Source organism: Macrosteles quadrilineatus, unplaced genomic scaffold (genome assembly GCF_028750875.1).
Source record: "Macrosteles quadrilineatus isolate MER2022 unplaced genomic scaffold, UCM_ALF_1.0 Scaffold_3__2_contigs__length_128488019, whole genome shotgun sequence".
NCBI lineage: Eukaryota > Metazoa > Arthropoda > Insecta > Hemiptera > Cicadellidae > Macrosteles > Macrosteles quadrilineatus.
In genome coordinates this window covers 4,579,709-4,588,480 of record NW_026542596.1, presented here as the reverse complement: position 1 = coordinate 4,588,480, position 8,772 = coordinate 4,579,709, and the positions used below count along the sequence as shown (strand labels likewise).

The 8,772-nt window shown below is 31.2% G+C and overlaps 1 long non-coding RNA gene across 1 annotated transcript; it reads left to right on the top strand.

Annotated features, from left to right (window-relative positions):
* The first annotated feature begins 1,428 nt into the window (after window positions 1–1,428).
* Window positions 1,429–6,513, top strand: LOC128990185 (uncharacterized). The gene is made up of 2 exons (XR_008490503.1): window positions 1,429–1,694; window positions 3,779–6,513. It is a non-coding gene; the product is annotated as an uncharacterized LOC128990185 (long non-coding RNA).
* The last annotated feature ends 2,259 nt before the right edge of the window (window positions 6,514–8,772 follow it).

Sequence of the window (8,772 nt, the reverse complement as noted above, 5' to 3'; positions counted from 1 at the left end):
TTATGTAATCTACCATTCAGGAATTATATGTAACGTAATATTTTTGTGTGGTCAATTATTTTTATGTAGATTTGTATTTTGTATGAGTTTGTATCTTTTTGCACAATCTATGAACAGTGTATAAACATGGGTTTTATTCATAAAATCCCTCAACATTAGTTTCTTTGCTACTCTGATTCTTACATTCTTTGTTCATCTAATTGTAATTAGGATATCATTGAGTGACCAAACGCAGTAACCTTTTTTAAAATAAAACAAAATATTGTGATTCAGCACAGTCGACATTCTCATGATAAATATGTCTACACTGTACACAACAATTTTGACACCCAACTGAATACTATTCTTAGGACGATGTTAACTATGAATAATATTTATTATAATTACTAATCAAAACAGATGTGGGATTCTAGGTTTGAGGAATATGTTGATAAATAAAGAAATATTTTCAATTACTCTATGTTATGCAAATACCACACAAACCATGATTGAAGATGAGCAAATTAAGTTTACGATTTGTAGGCAGTTAATGAAGCTTAGATGTGGTCTTATGTCACAAATTCTATGTATGTAAACTTAATGAATAATTACAATGTCATGTTTGTAGACTTCTAAATTAATGACAAGTTCAGTACATGGATACCTTTTCACCTGGTCGCAAATTGTCGATAGATTTTATTTTAACTTTCTATAATCTTTCTATTTACATTATTAATACACAACAAGAAACTTTTTGAACAAAAAGGCCTTTTTTCATATTTAACACCCCATAGTATATACCGAATTCTAGGTGTGTAGACATACAAACTGACCTTAAATTTTTTTAAAGTACCTTGGGCTCTGTCAGCAAAAATAAATCCTATCACCACTTATTGTATATTGTATATTTTTACCCAGGCAAAGCAGCATTTTGCTGCTAGTATCATTTATTTTTTTTAATGACATATAAGCAAAGGGATACTTTTAAACATTTAAACTTAGTTTGTGAAATTAATATACATAAACACGTTAATTACATTAAATGAAAACTAATTTCAAACCTTATCTGACCAAATCATTACTAAAATTAAGAAAATTTTATAAAAATGCATTTTAGTATGGATAATTTATTATGCTTACTATTTGTGCTTACTTATATACTTATAATGCTTATTATTATTTTTAACCGTACATATGCCTTTAGGAAGACATTTGATTTCAGGTCATTCTCTGCAATATAAGGTTATGATATGATTTGCAAAAGTTGCATTAACTTGTAAGTACATAAGAACCACACATTTCGCTTAACAAAATTGTTTGCAGCAAACATGAAGATTTTCGGAGCTGAGGAACTAAATTTTCAACATCTTTTATCAGCTGGGTCAGACACAGGTCATTGGGTTGACTGATACTAACCATTATCAGAACTCATGATTTCCAATTCCTCAGTCAATACGATGAGGCTACTATTGTTGCATTTATTTATGTTTTCCTTAGTATGGTGTATTGTTTGTTGTGGTGTTCTCCACCAAGTAAAGGGACAAAGTAGTGAGCCAAATTTAGTTCGAAGATCTGTTGAAGATGACAATAGTGATACAGACAACTCGGATACCCTTTGTTTTTTTAGAAGAGTTTTGTTCAATGCCACAACTAATACGTATATCGCATCGTATCGGTGTTCTCCATTACTTGTAGATTCTCCTCCTCAGTAACTGGTGAGTTTTATATTTTAACTTGTATAAAACCCCAACTTAAGTCAAACAGCTGTGATTATTCAACGTCGTTGAACTCTGGGTAAAAATAAACTACAGATTGAATATCTGAAAACACAATTAGATTATCCATGGTGCCAAAATCAGACCGATTAAAGACGTGGAAATCCACACAATCTATTAAAAAATATATATATAAAATATACCTTATTTGTAATTGCTAATTTGTTAGAGATTAAAAATTTGTAGAAAAAATTTGATGTTTTTAACCGTTATACATATTTCTATACACATCGAACAACCGAATATATATCCAAATATATATTAACCTTTGCTACTTCTTCATGTACTTTTAAACTTTAATGTAGATAAACTAAATAGTTGTATACTGTACCAAGTTTATAGGCGACATAGGTACAGTAACAAAAAATCTAAATAAAATGCATCATTAGGCATCATTCTTAATATTTAATAAGTAAAATATAAACCATGTGTAACTGGAGCTTACACAAGAAGCTTTAAGGCTTTTTCAACTTTGCAAAGCATGTAATTACACCCTCCTTCCTTCATGGTACCTCCTGCTTAAACTTGGAAATTCCTAACCTAATTAATCTAGAACTAACTCATGTCTTACCTACCACTACAGTAGTAAGTGGTTATCTGTCTGGGGCTTTGGCTATGGATGCTATATTCCCTGATGTGGAGTAAAGTAAAGTGAGTACTATGACTATCCACAGTCCTATTCTGAAAATAAGACAAACTCGTTAATTACAAGGAGAAAATTTTTTTGAACTCCACTACAAACTGTAAGTCCCTTAGTTGTCATGGGCTATTAATTAACAGCTGTGTCTAAGGAACATATTAAGTCGGCTTTAGTCACTAACAAGACTACAAGATTGCGCCACTCATCCTACACTCATCCTTCACTCATATTTGAGTTAAAATACGCACATAGTGGCGTCTTCATCTTAAATAATTGATAATTGGCTTAAGCTTTAGCTTTATATATTATTACAAGATATATATCTTACTAATATCATAAATGTGAAAGTTTGTGCATTTGTTTGTTTGTTTATTTGTTTGTTTGTTTGAAGTTCAATCACGCATTAACTACTAGTCGGATTGGGCTGATAATTGGTGGCTGATAGCTCACATTCCTGATTAACATATAGACATATTCTTATCTCAAAACTCCTTTCTGGCTCCGGCCCAGTGGCTCTAGAATTTCCCATGTTAACCTAATGAGTATTCATATTTAAAAGGAATTAAATAAATTGTTTAGCTGTTTTAACTACACAAGTTGTTTCTATGAATTCAACTGCATTAAAAGGTTATAAGGTTTACCAACAGGGTGCAGCACTATTAATTCTTATTGCATTTATGACAACTTCTAATTTGAACCAAGCAGCAACAAAAAGTTGTGAGATCTTTTATTTTTTTTATTGCTTAGGTGCGGTGGTAGAACTTTATGGCTATGGTTGATGTGCTCTATATTATAGTATACAGTAAATTATAGTAAACCAAATTTTCTTATAACGTACGTGTCCTCTCCCATTGCAAACGCAATGCACGAGTATGACTATATATATTGTTATTGTATACACCAATGAGGGCTAATTTAAATGTTACTAAGTATACTGTGATCATGGCATTAATGTCCGAAACATGTAAGTAAGTAATATAAAATAAAATGTTTTTTAGGGTACTGTGGTATTTTGATATACTTAGTAATATATATATATGATTTCGAATTAGGTGGTGAAAATTAATTCATCTACCTAGTGCGAATAGAGTATCACTGACGCACGTATAAAACTATATGATGCATCTTATCTATATAGAACTTTTATAATGATTTAAATTATATTAATATTTTCTTTAGATTTGCATATATATATATCAATTTAAAATGGCAGAGTACAATTTTGTTTCAAAAAGTTATGATGGTTTTGTAACTTTAAGGATCGATTATTTTTCTTCCACGTCCCCACTCCGTTGTAAAGCACTGGTATAGCAGCTAGTAGTAAGCCTATATAATTACAAAATAGCTTTCTACATATGTATTTAAACAATCATTTTTGTTTCAGAACACGAAGGTGCAAAGAATGCCACTATGGACAATGCCTTGTTTGGAAACATTGCTTATCGTGGTGTATTTTATTGATCTTCCTGGGCTTAGCATTAAAGTGTCAGCGAATCAGTCTTACGTTGACGTTGGTGGTACTATAGTGTTCCCAGATCAAGTTCACGGGTCAAACGTTTATGTGCCTATAGTGTTCCCAGGTCAAGATAACAAGTCAATGTTTTCCCACCCTACAACCACTACAGCAAATGCACGAGTCTTTATAAATGAATCAAGAAATGTGAACGCACTGAATAGATTAAAACCTGCAGAAACCATTAAATCCAATTGCTCATTGACTTACCTTCTTAAGAATGTTAGGAAAATGGAGCAAAGTAAACTTAACAGTTTACCGCAATGTAGTCCTGACAATAACTTGATCTTAGATGAACATAGTGTTACAAAGTCTACGTCTACGACTCCTTCTCCTGCGGATAATTTAGAAGGAATTATCGATACAAAATTTCTTATGGACGTCCCTGAGCGAGATTGTCCAGAAAATGAGTGTAGAGTGGACGGAGAATGCAGATGGTGTGATTAGTTATAAAATGATAACCATAACGAACAAACCTAGTGGGTAATATTCGTGTATCTGTAATATAAGATATAGTATGATGTTTTCTATACTAATTTTTGTTGAATTGTTTTGAATGTGAGTAAAAAACTAATGTGACTAAACGGTTTTTTGTTTTCAATCTTGATTGTTGACGTCATGGTTTATTAAATTTTATGTTCTATGTAATATTTTAAATAGGCCAATTCAACACTTTATTTACAGTATATTATTTCTCTCGCTGGTTCTGAATAATGGTATATGTTTTTACTGAAGCAAAACATTTTTGGGATGGACAAGATTAGTGTGTAAAAAGCAACAATACAGTGATTTATATTCTAGAGATTCCTTCATTCAATTGCTATACTACTTAGAAAAATCGTACAACCGACTTTAATATAATAAAATATTTAATGGTATAATGCATAGGTTGTTATTAAACGCATTTATACTATTAAAAATTCTCATTTCAAAGTAACAACCCGTGCCACTGATGTACAGTGATTTCATGGTAAATTGCAATAACATTTTATGTATATTTTAAATAATTAATTACAAATTGTAATAATGTACTTGAACATTGGTGATGTATTATAGCTAAGTCTTATACTTTACAGCAAAGAGTTTCCAAAACAATTGTACGGACTAATATTGTCATATGAATTAATCTTTATCATTACTTGATAAACGTCAAATTGCGTACGTGTGAGCACATTTGGGTACTTTAGAAACAGTTCTGTTCTTACGCAAATATTTCAAAATAATGCTCTTTAATTTGGCAATTCTTTTAAATTCCAGTAATGCCTATTATTTTCGTTGTAACACTAACACTTAATCAAAATGTAGATAACAGTACATATTAACAAACTCTGAATTGAAAAATAATATATATTGTGCAAAGGTTTTACTGTGTCCATTGAACAAATAAAACTACAAAGGACATGTAAATACTTTTAGGTTTCACGCAATACCTAAACATTTGTCTACAAAGTCATATGATTTGAGAAGTGTTGCAGAAGAAATATCATCCAACTCCAACATACAGTACAGTGGTCATGCATCTTTGAGAGGATCAGTTTATACACAGGTTACACTTGTAGAACACCTGCGCCAGTTCCATTCCCCTAATGCACACTTGAGTTGTTCAAATGTATGTCCACATGCAATATTATGGCAAGAGCCCAACAAAAGTATAAGGGTTGTTTTTATAAACTGGAAGGCAAACTTTTTCTGAAATTAATAGATAGCTAATATTATTTTTGTCATAATGCAGCAAAACCGTATGGTTTCAATACATGCGTTGGGATACTAAATAAGTTGTTTTTACTCCCAGAGAGTGAGGAGGCTATTATAATCAACTAGAGTAAAAGACATTTGCTGTGTATTTTTCAGACTTTCCAATCGGCAAGATTTTTTTTAATATTTTTTTACACGATCCGACATTGTCGTTCTCGAGCATGTTGTACATTGCGCTTTAATACAAAGATAGCTATTAGCTTTAACGAACAATAACTCGATATGTAAAATACTCCGTACTTTAAACAAGTATGTTTGGATAAAATGTTTACTTTTAAACTTTTACATAAAAATATAAATTTATAAATTACATGTGGTATATAAATGAAAATAACACAGTTCAGTACTACTTTACGCTTCTTGGGGGCCCAATGTAAAAGATAAAAATATATTAACTGATTCATGTTGTCACAATAGGCAGTTATTTTAATTCGTTGCTATAATGACCCCAACATATTAATTTATTTTTTACACTGAGCCCAACAGTGCCTCACCCTGATGCCATATGTGTTAGTCACAAATCATTGAACATGTGACAGAAACATCTGTTTATCCATAGATGTAAACCCACCAAAAAGAATACGACTACTATATGAATCAACTTGTTAACGTTTTAAGGGAACAATCTTTAGATATTTTAAACTATGTTAGTATAATCAACTATTTTATGTTATTTGAGAAATACATCATTATATACCACTGGGATCAGCCAATCCTTAAGTAGACAGATTGAGATATTGTTTTTTTTCTTACAGTCATTGTATTCCCTATATCTTGTTTATTTCTTAGTCAGATTATACCTTGAACTTATTATAAATTGACAAGGAAATAAAACATTTATTGTTGTGCAAGTTATAAGTATTTTCTCTTATGGTTTCAAGTATGTAAGAAAGTTTACTTACATTTACATTCAAGTATGATATTTGTTTGATTTTATATTAGTTTTTAGTCTCAATATCGAGAAGAAAATAAAGACAAATAGTAGGCCTAAGCTTATTCATTCTAAACAAGAGCAATTAAGTTTAATTGGTTTTCGTAATAAGTTTTCCTTATAAGGGTTTTTTTTTATTTAAATGAAATATATATATATATATATAAAGGCCAGTTCATGTCTAGGTCTCCAACAAATAAAAACAATCAATGCTGTTTACGGAAAAGTTTCGTTTCACATCGATAATTACACAGTGTATAGTATACTGTGTTAAAAAAAATAGGCTAGCTGTTTTACAAGTAACTCAATATTTTACAGTGAACTAAAAATCAGTATTTAATTTAAAAGGCAGCTTGTGTTAATAAGCTTGTTCAGATTTCTTAAATTACCTACTATAAAAGTACCAATTTTGCATTGTTACATTTATTAACGATTACCATTATTTCTTTGTGCTTAAATTGTTTTAAGTATCTTGTTGTTTAATTGAGTATTTGCACATACACACAGTAAATACTTGTTGCACCTATGCACTCTAAGTATTCAAATATTTTAATTTCTTCATGGTTTCAAATATTTTATGTTCATTGGATAAACAAATTATTAACGTTATTTACTTTCATAGGAAAGTATATTCATGCAGCCTTGAACCGTTTCTCATCTAACTTGTAAATGAATGTTTAATGAGAATCAAGTGTTGGTTTTAATTAATCCCAGCTGCCTATCGAACTTGCATAAGAAGCTTAAACACTCTTGCGAACTTTGCCAGGTATTAAATTACAATCTGCAAACTTTACGGCTTCTTGTCTTCAGCGCATGAGCAATCGAGTGTACAAGTTTGTTTATAAGAATAAATATACAAAATTGTAATTCCTGCCATTATTTGTTTATTAACCATTATTTGTACAGTGGCACCTATGATAATTTTTGCACTACCGGAGGTAATTTGTATTTCTTTAAGAGGGTTCTACCCGGTCAATCCAAGGTGGTGGCTAAACATGATAATGTTTATTATAAACATGCCTCTACGGTACAAGCTCTCTAAAATGATTAGGTTCTACCCGGTCAATCCAAGGTGGCGGCTAAACATGATAATGTTTATAAACATGCCTCTACGGTACAAGCTCTCTAAAATGATTAGGTTCTACCAGGTCAATCCAAGGTGGCGGCTAAACATGATAATGTTTATAAACATGCCTCTACGGTACAAGCTCTCTAAAATGATTAGGTTCTACCCGGTCAATCCAAGGTGGCGGCTAAACATGATAATGTTTATAAACATGCCTCTACGGTACAAGCTCTCTAAAATGATTAGGTTCTACCCGGTCAATCCAAGGTGGCGGCTAAACATGATAATGTTTATAAACATGCCTCTACGGTACAAGCTCTCTAAAATTATTAGGTAAATACTTAAAGAAACAATTACGAAGTTGCAGTTCATCCAGGACATAGTTTGGATCTGTGTGAATATTTTACAGTTTATTTCAAATTGATAAACACTTCAATAATGCCAAGAGGCTCTTTTTGTAGAACTATTTTTACTTGGTAACAGCTGGTGGATGTAACCCTTTCAATTTATGGGATCCCGTGAAGGGCCCTATGTCCGTGGTTCTAGTTGTAGACATTAAATATTTATTCATACAAATTCTGCAGAGGTAAATTATTGGAGGTTAGAATAGTACTAAAATAATTTTGTTTATAATTTAAAATGTAATAATTGATCATCTATATTCTTAACACAACGAAGGGGGTTTCCTGGTACACCCTTTTAGCCGTCAAACTTAACCGATTTTTACATCAATTCCTTCAGTGTAATGTTTACCCACAGTCAGATTCTCAACAAGAGACTGAACAGTTTATGAACATGTATTTTTAACACACTACTTTTCTGACAACTCTGACCTTATTAATTAACGTAGGTAGGCCTAAATCATTTTGCATATTGTAGATCTAAAATCAACAAATTTATTGTAAATTACTAGTTCCCCTCATCAAAAACTGTTTCAACTAACACTATCTTATAAGGTAAATGGGTATTGTGCTTAGTTCATTTTCGGAAACAAGTTGTGGCCCCTTTAAATTGCGCAATCTTGTCTCTTGATAACTTGATAAACCTTTTTGAGAATCTTTACTACTATTCTGATTAGCCAACAATAATTTACAATGAATTGTTATGGCAAAT